Below are 12,928 nucleotides of genomic sequence, written 5' to 3' on the forward strand. Positions count from 1 at the left end.
ACCCTTTTCAGAGGGTAGAACAGGGGACTCCGAAGCAGCCCTCGGCGCAGCCTCAGCACCTTGTGGCGCCTGTGGCTCATCTGCAACCGTCGCCGGTTCTGCAAACATTCAAGGAGGAAAGGTTTAATAACAATTCAGCCAGATGAAGATAAATAAAGTATACCTGTTGCAGGCGCGGCACTGCTTCTCTCTTCAGCCGCGCGAAAGGAGGAGGCGACGCCACCATACCTCAAGTGGACAGGAGGTCTGCCCACTCTCACAGGCAGGGAAGCTAAAGAAACCTTTGTGGTAAACACTTGGGTTTCCTTAGGTCCCTTCGTTTGAGCATGGGGTGATGAGCGACAGGGGTGTCATCTTTCTTCTGTTTCTTACTGGCCCCTGCGCCAGATTTCCCCTTAGCTTTGCGCTTTAGTAGGGGCGCCTCCTCTTCCTCTTCCTCCTCCTCCTCTTCCGCGAGCTCTAGCTCGTAGTTTTCAAGCGCATCTACAAAAACAACCCACAGAACTGTTAATAAACTTGGGTATTCTAAAGGAATGAGCATAAGTGCGAAGGCTTACCAGGCGCGTCACTGTCAAAGTCAAATTCCAGATCCACTGGGATGAACATGTCATCGAAGCGATCTGGGAAACCAACTTCCCCAGCGCCAAGCGCGACGGAGCCACCCTCCACTTGTTCATCATAAGCGGCAAGGACATAATCCTTGGTGACTGCGCAAAAACAAATCAAGTGATATCAGCAAAAGAATTATGTTCGCGCAGAAAAAATAAATAAACCAATGAAATAAACTTACACAACCCGTCGACTTGGATAACGGGCTCAAGCGCGCTATCGGCCCAAAGCTTACTCATGCCGACCCCAACCAGCGCCTCCTCGCAAATTTTCTTCGCGGGGGATGGTTCGGCGGTCAGTTTCTTAACCCAGGCGCCAGTTGGGTTCTTGAGGACACCCTCATCCGCAGGCGCAGAAGAGATAGAGCGCATGGTCATACGGATGGGGATCACACCAGCCCTTATGTAAAAGAACCTCTCAGACCAGTCATGAAGGCTCTTGAATGAAACAGTGGAGCACTTCACCTTCTGACTGCGAGGAATGAAAGAGATCCAATTGTCCTGGATCTTGGGCTTGTAAAAATATTGAAAGCGCCGAGGAGCGGGTTCCTCGCGCTGGGATTTGCACATGAACTCAAAGTGAGTCACGCGCACGAGTCCAAACGGATGGACTTGGGATATATGAATCCCATAGAACTTCAGCAGTGCACCCACAAACCTTGTCATCGGGAGACGAAGGTTGCAGTGGGTGAAAAAGTGGCTATATAGGGAAATATAGCCGGCAGGCGGGTCCGTCGCCGTTTGCCCGGACCTAGGCAACATGCAGCCAAACAGGGTGGGAAAGCCCTGAGAGGCGATGAGGTTGTCGAGATCGGCCTGCTTCAATTTGCAGAGGATTTCATTCCACCTTTTGGTGGCCTTGGTCCTCCCTATTTCCTCCGATGTGGTCTCAACAACCCTCTTCCCTTTCCCCTTTTGCTTCAATGTCGACATCACCACAGATTTCACACGGCGTCTTCGAGAGGCAACAAAGGTGATTGAGGGGCTAGACGAGTCTGAACTATCAGACATACAACTGCAGCAGCAGATAATCGAGAAATCGAAAAGATGAAAACACTCAATTCAGAATATGAAAGGCAGAAACTCGAAAATTATCAACAATGAAGATGAAGATAAAAAATTTCCTAAGGGCCTCCTTTTATAGGCCCAGGAGAGAGAAATGTGGCAGCTGATCGGATTTCACGCGCCCCCACTCGCGGGTGCAAGCCAACGAGGGCGCGACACGTGTCCCTAACACTGTTGAGGGGACATAAAATTGTAACCGACCTGCCACGGAGCAGAGACGCGCCCCCACTGGCAGGTGCTAACCAATGCGAGCGCGACAAGTGTTCAAGACAGCTGTGTGAGGGGACGTGAAAGGCAACTGTAGCACCTCGAGCACACGAAACGTCTGACATGTTTACGGCGCACGTCACCACCAACTAACCACGTGTTCGACCCGTCGTTTTCAACCCTTCGTTTTCAACCAAATGGATAGAAATTCGCGCAACGATGGAAGCAACCAGGAAAACGACAAAACCCCGTTTAAAGACAAAAATCAGTAAGTCTAATATCCATCTTACCGCGCTCGCGCGAGATAAGACACACATTAGACTGGGGGGGCTTGAAGAGGCATGTACCCGCCTCAACACCGAGCAAGGCGGGTCAACCCACAAGATAAAGACATTATGAAGACACAAAGCCAAAACCTATGCGCATGGCGCATACAAAACATCCTCAGGCATCATATGCCCAGGCACACATATGCTCGCGCATCACATATGCGCGCGGCGCATCAGCGCGCGGCGCATATCACATGCTCGTGCATATCACATCTGCCCAGACACACATGCTCGCGCATCACATATGCGCGCAGCGCATCAGCGCGCGGCGCATATCACATACTCATGCATATCACATCTGCGCATGAAATATCTGCGCGTGAGAATAAAGAGAAGACCTCGCGCATCCTCAGGATGGGCGCATATCACATGTGCGCATAATCAACCTCGTCCTTATCCCAATCAGGATTAGGGCAACCTTGATTGTGCACGTCAGACAACCTTCCAGAAGGCATCTTTTTAAGGAGAAAGAATATGCTGATTTTGATAGCTGCCAAATGAAAGGTCGACTACTCAGCATGACACATGTGTTACCACGTGATTACAACCAACGAGAAAGCGCCAGGTGTCCCAGAGGACACGTGGCGCAGTGCGATTGGAGGAAGCCAACGAGGTTGAGCCCAACCGGTGGTAACCCTAGCACTATAAATACAGCATCAACTCCACTTTGATGGGGGATTCATACTCAATCATTGACAGTTACAAGCAGTGATCACACATTCAATCATATTGAATCACATTCATTCACAGTCAGTTACATACAATCACACAGTCTCACAACCAAAGGGTATTGAGCAATTAAGCAAATACTCTTGAGATTCTCTGACACATTATTATCTTCTCCACAAATATACTGATTCTCACGCCGGAGGGTTACCCCAAAGAGGACCCCTCTGTCCCTTTCTGAGGGGTAAGTAACGGCGCTGTTCATTTTGTAGGTGGAAGAACACTGATCCAGAAGAACCGTCGGTGAAATAGTATAATCACACCCGAGGAAAGTAGATCTGCTACCAGTGAGTAGATCCATGTTTCTTCAGTAATTAAGTGCCTTTAGAAAAGGTATGTGAAAATGCGTCTTAAGCTAATATAATGAAAACATAACAGGTAGACAAAACAGCAAACACCTTTGTCACTACAAGAAAAACTCAATAAACAAATTAGATTTAGAAACCAAGAAATTTGATAGCTCTAGAAAGGGTGGGGAGAGACGTAAAGGTGGGGAGAGACGTGAGATCGACACGTAGGATTTTGTGGTAGATAATCATATAGATAGTTAGATTATTTAATTAAGTACTTTAAATTAAAATTAAAATTAAATACATTTTAATATGTTTCTTTGTTTGTCATTCTACCATAAGTAGTCAACTAATAACATGGATGAAACATCCATTTTATAATTACTTATAAATTACTAAAATTGTGTTACTAAGTAGCCAAAATAGAAAATCAAAAGTCATTTCACGATATAAGACAATCGACATTGATAAGCTATTTCTTCAATTTCAAGCTTCTTCACAAAATATTATCAAACATAATGGTTTTCATGTATTTTTGTAAAATGTCATTTCATATATTACCCGACTTATAAGTTCCATTATATTATAAGATTTCGCTATATTTTGTAACATAATGTTTTTCAGTATTATATATTTTAATTGCTCATACAATTAATTACGTCTTCTAATCTTATACACGTAATAATAAACTAGTAGGTGTGCCCGCGCGTTGCGGCGGAGACTCAACGTGGATTAGCTAGGAATGAGTAAGGTTCGTGGCGCAGACGGAACGAAAATTCAATATCGGTAGGGTGAGGGAGGGGGTGGCAACAAGTTGCCACACAATACTCGTTTATGTTATTTATTAATCATCTCATGATATATTATATACAACTTTTCTATTAGTTTCCTTATTAATATAATATTTTTCAAATTACATAGTAGTAGCAAGTGTAGTCTATCTATGTATTAATCCTTACACATGTGAAAGTGTAAAATAAGTGATACTTTAACATCAATATATATTAGACTATATAATCGAAAAGCTCGCGCGTTGCAGCGGGGACATAAATGAAATCGCTCGCCGGTGGTTCGATTCGTTACGCTATCGCATTTGCTATAGCAAAATTTATGGTTGGTATAGTTTACGATATAAAAAGTAAGAAATTTATATACCAGCGTATGTAGTATGACTCGTTTCTATTACTTTAGCAACTGATGTGGTTCAAGTATAGAAACCCTAATTCAGTTTTTTTATAAAATATATTAAAAGTTTAACGAAAACAAAAGCACACCACACTGTACATGGTATTTTTAAAGTAAACTCGTCCTCTGATCTCATCTTGTCAAATTCATGTATACAGATAAGACCAACGCTATGGATCTTATTGGGTAAAACTCACGTTAAATCATAGACAATTTCATATTGAATAAATACTTGATTTATAAGAACATGCCCTGTTACTGTCACGAATGACATATTTTGTAAGCACATCAGATGAACCTTTTTTAAAAGTGTATATAGTATACAGCTATATGAGTTGTATTGTCATCAAATTTAATAAACTCTAAAAAGATCACTTAAGTTTCGCATATTTTTTTTTAGTTTCATTTTAGGGAAAAAAACCTGAGTATATATAGTAACCTATAATCATAAGTGAGCCACCAAATAATCAAATGTAGATAACATTTAAGAATAAAGTTAACAATACTTTCCTTGAACCTCCAAAACAAAAATATTCAACAAAACAAACAAAATTCAAACAACATATCCATTAAAAATAAAATGTTTAGCTTACATAAATAAATATAAAAGGTGTTCATTCATCCTTTAGATATTAATCAGGAACCGTCGGGTAATCAACATGAGAATTTAAAGAATCCGTCTTATCCGAATTTTCTAAAAAAAAAGTGTTGTACTCTACTCCATCTTACCAAAAAAAGTAGTAATTGCCATTTACCAGTGATGCAAAATGTATGAGTTGTAAATGAAGCCAAAAATCAAAATGGCCAAAACAGTTCATATTACTTTAAATTTGCACATGACCATCAAAGTACAAAGTATGGATTTCTGCACATGTAGTATTATATATGTAGCAAAATTTTAATCATATGATACTAAAAAGTATTTTTTTTTCAGTGAGTGTATACTAAAGTTTTGGGCATAAAACTTTTTAAAAATCAACGAGAACAAAGTACGCTGCCAAAAACGGATTTTTATAAGCAAGTTTTGGGCTTAATACTACTACTTTTCTAATTTGACCCATTAGAGATAAACATAACTCGAATCATCCCGTTTATAAAAAAAATGTGTCAAAGTTACCTTGAAATCATAAATATTTGCAGAAATGCGATTAATGGCTTGCTCATGCTGCTCAAGAAGTTGAGTTTACCCGTCATTGCATACTCAGGAGCACGTTACCCGTAAGTCCCCATAACTAGAGTCGAAACGTGAGTTTTGCCTCCAAGCGGGCCCACCCTTGCCAACCCGAAATCTGATAACTTTGCATGATAATCCTCACCTAACAAAATATTTGAAGCTTTCAAATTTTGATATATAACCGTTGGCTTCATTTTGTCGTGTAAATACTCCAACCCTCTTGCTGCACCAACTGCAATATTAGTCCTGGTGCTCCAATCAAACCCTTTTGTGATGGCCCGATAACCTGGTAAAAGAGTAAAATCGTCATTTAAAAACTAAACCAAACTTTTAACAAGCACCCATTTAGAGACCACAAGCGTTACTTTCAAATTTTTTTTTTTTTTTTTTTGTTAAATTTTTTTTTTATATAGAAACATAGATATTACATCAATATAGCAGGTAGGCGGGCAACAAGCTGCGCCGCCACCCCTTTCTGAATTGCAAACCCTAACCTACTAAAGACATACCCCTGCCCCTTTGGAGTCGACACATTGCTATGCACAACCTGTTGGACCCTGGTTAGGAAACGGATAGCTTCCGGTGCCAAGGAGCCAAATGTATCAAAAGCCAGAGGGACAAAAACATGTTGGTTCTCTTCGCAGGCTTTAGCATTTTTCTCCACCTTCTTCGTTTCAGCCATTTTCATTGCTTGCCCAGCTACAAACCCATTATCCCTCAAACCAGCTAAGGGAGATACCCTGTGAGGTCAACACAAGCGTGTTTTCCCCCGGCTCAACCAAAGACGAGCAAATCTGCCGGTCGTAGAGTGGATCTCCCTTCCGAGGGGTCTGTAAGGAAGTTTACGGGGGCTTCCTTTTTAGCTGATATCCCAGCTCGCCTTAAGATGTCCCAAAGAACATCCCGCACCCAATCATGTCGGTATTTGAACCCAGGCATCTTCTTGCAATGAACCGCATGCTCTCCGAATTTATCCAGGCAAGTCTTACGGCTGATCGGACATGTTTCGTCTTCTGGGTACATTGGGACCATCAAACGGTACTTAAGAATGGCCTTATACTCGACCGCAGACATGCTTTGGCCCAAGCCATCAATCGGGATAACGGTCAAAAAATCTTGGGCATGAGGACCTTGTAAGCATTCAATAACCGCATTCTGTCGGGGGGACAATCCAAAAACTTCTCCCAGGCTCTGAGCGATTTTGCCAAAAAGGGCATTCGCCAAAGTTTTTTGAGGCTTTGGTGGGGCGGTGTCCATATTAGAGAAACCGCCAATGTCAAAGTCCGGGAGAACGCCATTTAGGCGTTCCAGGGCCTGCACGTAGTGTGAGTCCAGGTCGACAACCCCGCTATTCCTTAAGATGTGATTCTGTAGCTTCCAAGACTGAGCCCTCGACGCTACAAAAGCGTAAACCCCAACATCATGAGCCGAAAGAAGGCCTAAACTCCCTAAGCGCATCGGTAAAGATGCAAGTCGCCACTGAAGATCACCAAAGAACGGGCCTCCACATACAATTATGTCTTCGATGGCTTCTCGTAGCCCCTTATCAAAACAGGATACCGCATCATCCATCAAATGGGGGTGGCATGTTCGTAACCCAAAAAGCAACTTAGCAACCCCCATGCAAGACCTAAGCAGGAGGAGTTCAAAATTAGTAAACATTTTTAAATTTGGATCCTAGAATAAACCATTTGTGTGTTTTACTCTATAAGAACTAATATTAAAGAAGTATATATATTTTATTACTGTTCCAATCGAGCCGTTTTCTGTGAGCCCGATGAGTAGTCAAAAGGGTAAAACGGTCATTTTAAATAAATTAACAAAACTGCTAACAGACATTCATTAGTGTTCCAATCGAGCAGTTTTATGTGGGACCGATGACCTAAGAAAAGGGTAAAGTTGTCATTTTAAATAAATTAACAAAATTGTTAATAGGCGTTCATTTTATGTGACCTTGGTTAGCTGGCAAAAGGGTAAAGTTCTCAATTTAAAAATTTTGTGACAACATTCAACAACCGAGCCGTTTTCTGTGGGCCGATGACCCAGTAAAAAGGTAAAGTTGTCATTTTAAAAAACTCAACAAAACTTATATCAGGGCATCCATTAGTGTTCCACTCGAGCCGTTTTCTGTGGGCCTGATGAGCTGGCAAAAGGGTAAAATTGCCATTTCAAAATATGTAACAAAACTTTTAAGAGACAACCTTAAGTGTTCCAACCGAGCCGACTGCAGTGGACCCGATGACCTAGAAAAAGGGTAAAATCGTCCTAAAAAATTAACAAAACTTTTAACAAACTCACATTTAGTGACCGTGATCCTTTACTTGTTTAAAAATTAGTGACAAACATTTCTAATTATGGATGCTAAAATAAACCATTTGTGTCTTTTACTCTATACGAATTAATATTTAGCAAATAAATATATTTTAGAGGGTGAATAAATACCGTGTTGATGATCCTCTACCGAGCCTAGAGCCATATACTCATACACCAGCAATCTATGTTCTTTCTCAGCACAATAACCGATTAGTTTCACGAGATTTGGGTGATCCACCATGTTTAACGTCATAACCTCCACGACGAATTCCCTAACCCCTTGTTCTCCGTTTGGATCTAACGTCTTAATAGCCACAATCTGTATCTAACAAAAATATAACGCGCTAACATATAGTTACAAAAATAATCAAAACTGTAAGAAATATTGTTTTCACAAACCTGACCAGAATCTTAAAATCTTCCTCTTTAAACTTTGCCGAATCCGCCTTGACCCAAAAGTTATCTAGATCTGAAATTTTCAGTTGCGTTCACTAACTGTTCATATGTGAATGTTCGTGTTTGGTTCACACGCCTTTGTTCTTCATGAAGTATATTCTTGTCATCAGACTCGTTTGAAGCCGATGCTTTATCGACAATTTGTTTTTCATGGAGTTTATTCTTCTCATCAGGCCACTTTGAAACTCATGCTTGCTCAACAATTGGTGCTTTTCCTTTCTTCACTTCATTACCTTGTTCAACTTTTGTTGAATCTAAATCTTTAAAAAACAACAATAAATTTCTCTCTATCAAAATTACTTAAAAAGACACTTAAAACTACTTAATGTTAAAACTTTAATGATCTTATAAAAAAAAGAGCATGCCAATTATTAAACTTTGTTTAAATAAATAAATAATCACTCAATTTAGTGAACTAACACATCAAAACATCTCTAGCTATCCAATGATCCTATTCTAACCCAAAAAAAATCAAGAACTTTATATTTTTAATATTATAAGTAATTTTCAAGTGGAAATTGATCCTACTATAATATAAGAAAGCCAAGATTTTTATACTTATAGTATTATAAGTAATTTCAAGAGCAAACTGATTATAAATTTCTAAATTTTTTGAAGCATGAGTTCTTGATTGAGTTAGATTAATAACTGTTTTAAAGTTGTGATTGATGACAAAAGAATATTCATTGATTGAATTAGGATCAAAAGTTAGTAAACCTATAATCATTTGATGAGGTCACTAGTGATGACAAATAATCAAATATATGAACTACAAACCGATCCAAAACCAGAAAAACCGAAAGAAACCAAAATCTGTAGTTTGATTTGATGTTTATGTAAAATCGAACTTATGGTTCGGTTTTAGTTTTACATGTGATAAAAACCGAACCGAATTTTTTGAACTTTCATTTTATTTTTATTTTAAATTATTTATACCTAAACATTAGAATATGTAACTCAAATATTTCAACCCAAATGTGGAATAATAATTTATTTACATTTTGGGCAAAAAAAAATTTCGGGCCAAAATTTTCAAACTCAAATGACAAAACCAAAAAATACCAAAACCGAACCCAAACCAAAAAACTCGAAACCAATAAAACCGAACGGTATTCAAAAAATCATTAACCAAAGTTTCAGTTTTCGATTCTATTTTTTGCCCAAAATTTTCAATTTCAAATGACAAAACCAAGAAAAACTAAAACCGAACCCAGACCAAAAACCCGAAACCAAACAGCTATCAAAAATTCGAATACCGAATTTTTGGTTTTTTAATTCCGTTATAGCCCAAAACCGACCCGAACCAAAAAACGGGAACCGAACTGTTTGCAAAATGCGAAAACCGAATTTTCGGTTTTTTATACAGTTTCAGGCCAAATTCGACCCAACCCTAAAAAACACGGAACCTAACAGTTTTCAAAATCCTGAAACCGAATTTTCAGTTTTGATTCGGTTTAAGCCCAAAACCGACCCGAAACCTGTAATCATCTAATGGCGTCACTGATCACAACGTATACAAACTACAAAATTCAACAAGAATCAATGCAAATTAACAAGAACACAATTAAAGAATCAAACAACATGCATGTTTCACATCATCAAGAAACTAACAATCATGCAAATAGTATTATAACATATGCAGAGTACAAAAAATGAAGAAATGAAAGCCATTACACATACCAATTACAGTTTCAGCCATCTTAGAGTTATTATCAGCATCAAGTGGCATCAGTGTATCTCTAAAACTGAAAATTTGACCCTAATTACCAAAAACACAAACAAAATTGGACCTAATTTGGCATGTAATTTTAGCATGTATTCAAAAATTTCTATTCATCTAATTCGTTCTAATTGGAAAAAAAATATTTACTTAAAATCATCTTTACACATAAATTCATAATTTTATAATTATTCAAATAAACAATCATATATGATTACCTTTACCTGAAAAATTTATTAATTTTCGTCTGTGTGATACATTAGCCACTTACCTAGTTTTAAAATATAAAAAGAAGAAGTTGGTCTAGTGGTAAGACTTAAGAGACATGCCCTCCCTTGGTGGAGACGCGTGTTCGATTTTCACTTTGGTCAGTTCAAAAGATATATGGGTGGGGGAATGAATTTGGGCTATAATCCCATGTTCAAACCGGACATATGGCGAGGGTTTGCGGATTCCATCTGGTTCTCGCGCACCAGAGGGTATGGTCTCACGGCAGTCGAGAAGTCGAACTTGGACATAGTCCCGAAATAATAGGTTTACATATAAGATTCTTTGTCTTTATAAAAAAGGGAAAAAAAAGTATTAATGTAAAACTAATTAAATACTACATCATTTTTTCCCTCCAAAACTAATATATATATATATATATATAATCAGGATCATGAGAGAACTTTTTTGAAATTGAGAACCATGAGAACCATTTTGGACAACTAAAAACCCAAAAATAAAAAAAAAAACACAAAAATGAAAAAAGTAAAAAAACCAAAATTCTTATTTTAACATCCCGGTTTCATAAAAAAAAAACACTCGGTTTAACCAATTTATATACACATATGTATACTATATACATATATGTAAATTTACATGATTTTTTTGTACACATGTGTATAATTTAAGATAAATGACACTGTACATATGTGTATATTACGTAACTAAAGATCAAATAAAATTATACATATGTGTATAATACGACGTTTTTTTTATTTTTTTTAATGAAACCGGAATGAAATATAAGAATTTTGACTTTTTTACTTTTTTAAAATTTTTGTTATTTTTTGTTTTATGATTTTTTTAAATATTTTTTTCAAATGTGTTTTTAGTGGTCCAAAATGGTTCTCAAAGTTCTCAATTTGCAAAGGGTTCTCTTAGGATCCTTACCCTATATATATATAAATATATATATATATATATATATATATATATATATATATATATATTAAAACTATTATTAATTAAAACTAATAATAAAGTAAAATAATTATAGACACGTGTCAGTTTGTGGTTAATTCTTACCATTTTTTCCGTCCAAAAGTAATATATGTTATAAATCAATAATTATTCACTTTCCTATTACACTTCATTTGTATATAGCTATAACATTATTAAATTATTCACTTTTCTTTAAACTTTGTTTATATTATATCTATACACTTTATAAAATTTTTATTTACATATTATACTACTATACATTTTTATAATATATTTCACAACATGCTTGATGAAATCCCAAAAATCAACAACAAAATGTGTTTGTTAAATCCAAAAAAATTAACATATTATACTATGTATATTGTTGAATATTGTAAATAAATTAAAAAACTCTAATATGCTTTCAATTTAAGAATCATTTTTTAATCATTAAATTATAAATATATGATTAAAAGTTGATCCATTTTTTAAAAGTAAATCCATTTATCTATGAAGTAAGATATTGTTACGAAATACGTTGAATTGTTGATTTGCTTTGAAAAATCTGAAGTAAGATGAGAGGAAAGAGCTTGAACTAGAAGAACTAGTTTTATACCCGTCTGGTGGACGGGTTGCTTAATGTTATAATATAATATATATATATATAGGGTAAGGATCCTAAGAGAACCATTTGCAAATTGAGAACTTTGAGACCATTTTGGACCACTAAAAACACATTTAAAAATTATTTTTAAAAAAATCATAAAACAAAAAATAATAAAAATTTTAAAAAAGTAAAAAAAACCAAAATTCTTATATTTCATTCCGGTTTCAATAAAAAAATAAAAAAAATTCAAAAAAATTCAAAAAACGTCGTATTATACACATATGTATAATTTTATATGATCTTTAGTTACGTAATATATACATATGTACAATATCATTTATCTTAAATTATACACATGTGTACAAAAAAAACATGTAAATATACATATATGTATATATTATACATATGTGTATATAATTTAGCTAAACCGAGTTTTTTTTATGAAACCGGGATGATAAAATAAGAATTTTGGTTTTTATACTTTTTTGATTTTTGTGTTTTTTTATATTTTATGATTTTTTTTATTTTTGGGTTTTTTGTGGTCAAAAATGGTTCTCATAGTTCTCAATTTCAAAAAGGTTCTCTCATGATCCTGATCCTATATATATATATATATATATATATATTGACATTCTAAACAAAAACAATATCCCTTAATCATCTTAAAAAATATTCTCCAATGATTTCATTTTCTGATTGCTTAATCTTCAATTTTGTTACAAACTTGCCATGTTTCTTCACCAGGCAAGTCTCCACACTACTTTACTGCCACCTCCCATTTTTGACTAGATCCATGAGTTGTAAATGCACTTATCTTCTTACTTGATCCCACCTGAGTCACCGAGTGATCAAGGAAAGAAGTTAAAGTTATTTTCAGCTCTATAGCTTTGACTATTTTATAATCAAATTAGGCAACTTGCTACATTAAATCCCATTATAAATAATCCGGTTAAAGCTAATACCAGAAATTTAATTGTAGAAAATTAGAGTTTCAATAGCAGTCCATTTTATATTAAAGCTTACTTTGACCTAACCAAATTGATATTTAATCGTCTTGTTT

The 12,928-nt window shown here is 36.3% G+C and overlaps 1 long non-coding RNA gene across 2 annotated transcripts; it reads right to left on the reverse strand.

The window, feature by feature from the left end:
• Positions 1 to 5,532: 5,532 nt before the first annotated feature.
• LOC143538808 (uncharacterized) lies at positions 5,533 to 8,668 on the reverse strand. 2 transcript variants are annotated; one of them, XR_013136320.1, is made up of 3 exons: positions 8,297 to 8,668; positions 8,027 to 8,216; positions 5,533 to 5,870 (listed from the first exon to the last, which is right to left on the reverse strand). It is a non-coding gene; the product is annotated as an uncharacterized LOC143538808 (long non-coding RNA). The 2 variants fall into 2 exon arrangements; XR_013136319.1 differs by having other exon boundaries at positions 8,027 to 8,222.
• Between the last annotated feature and the right edge of the window lie 4,260 nt (positions 8,669 to 12,928).

The sequence above is a fragment of the Bidens hawaiensis genome, unplaced genomic scaffold (assembly GCF_021521415.1).
Source record: "Bidens hawaiensis isolate Kalapana, Puna unplaced genomic scaffold, B.hawaiensis_p1.1 tig00011729_1, whole genome shotgun sequence".
NCBI lineage: Eukaryota > Viridiplantae > Streptophyta > Magnoliopsida > Asterales > Asteraceae > Bidens > Bidens hawaiensis.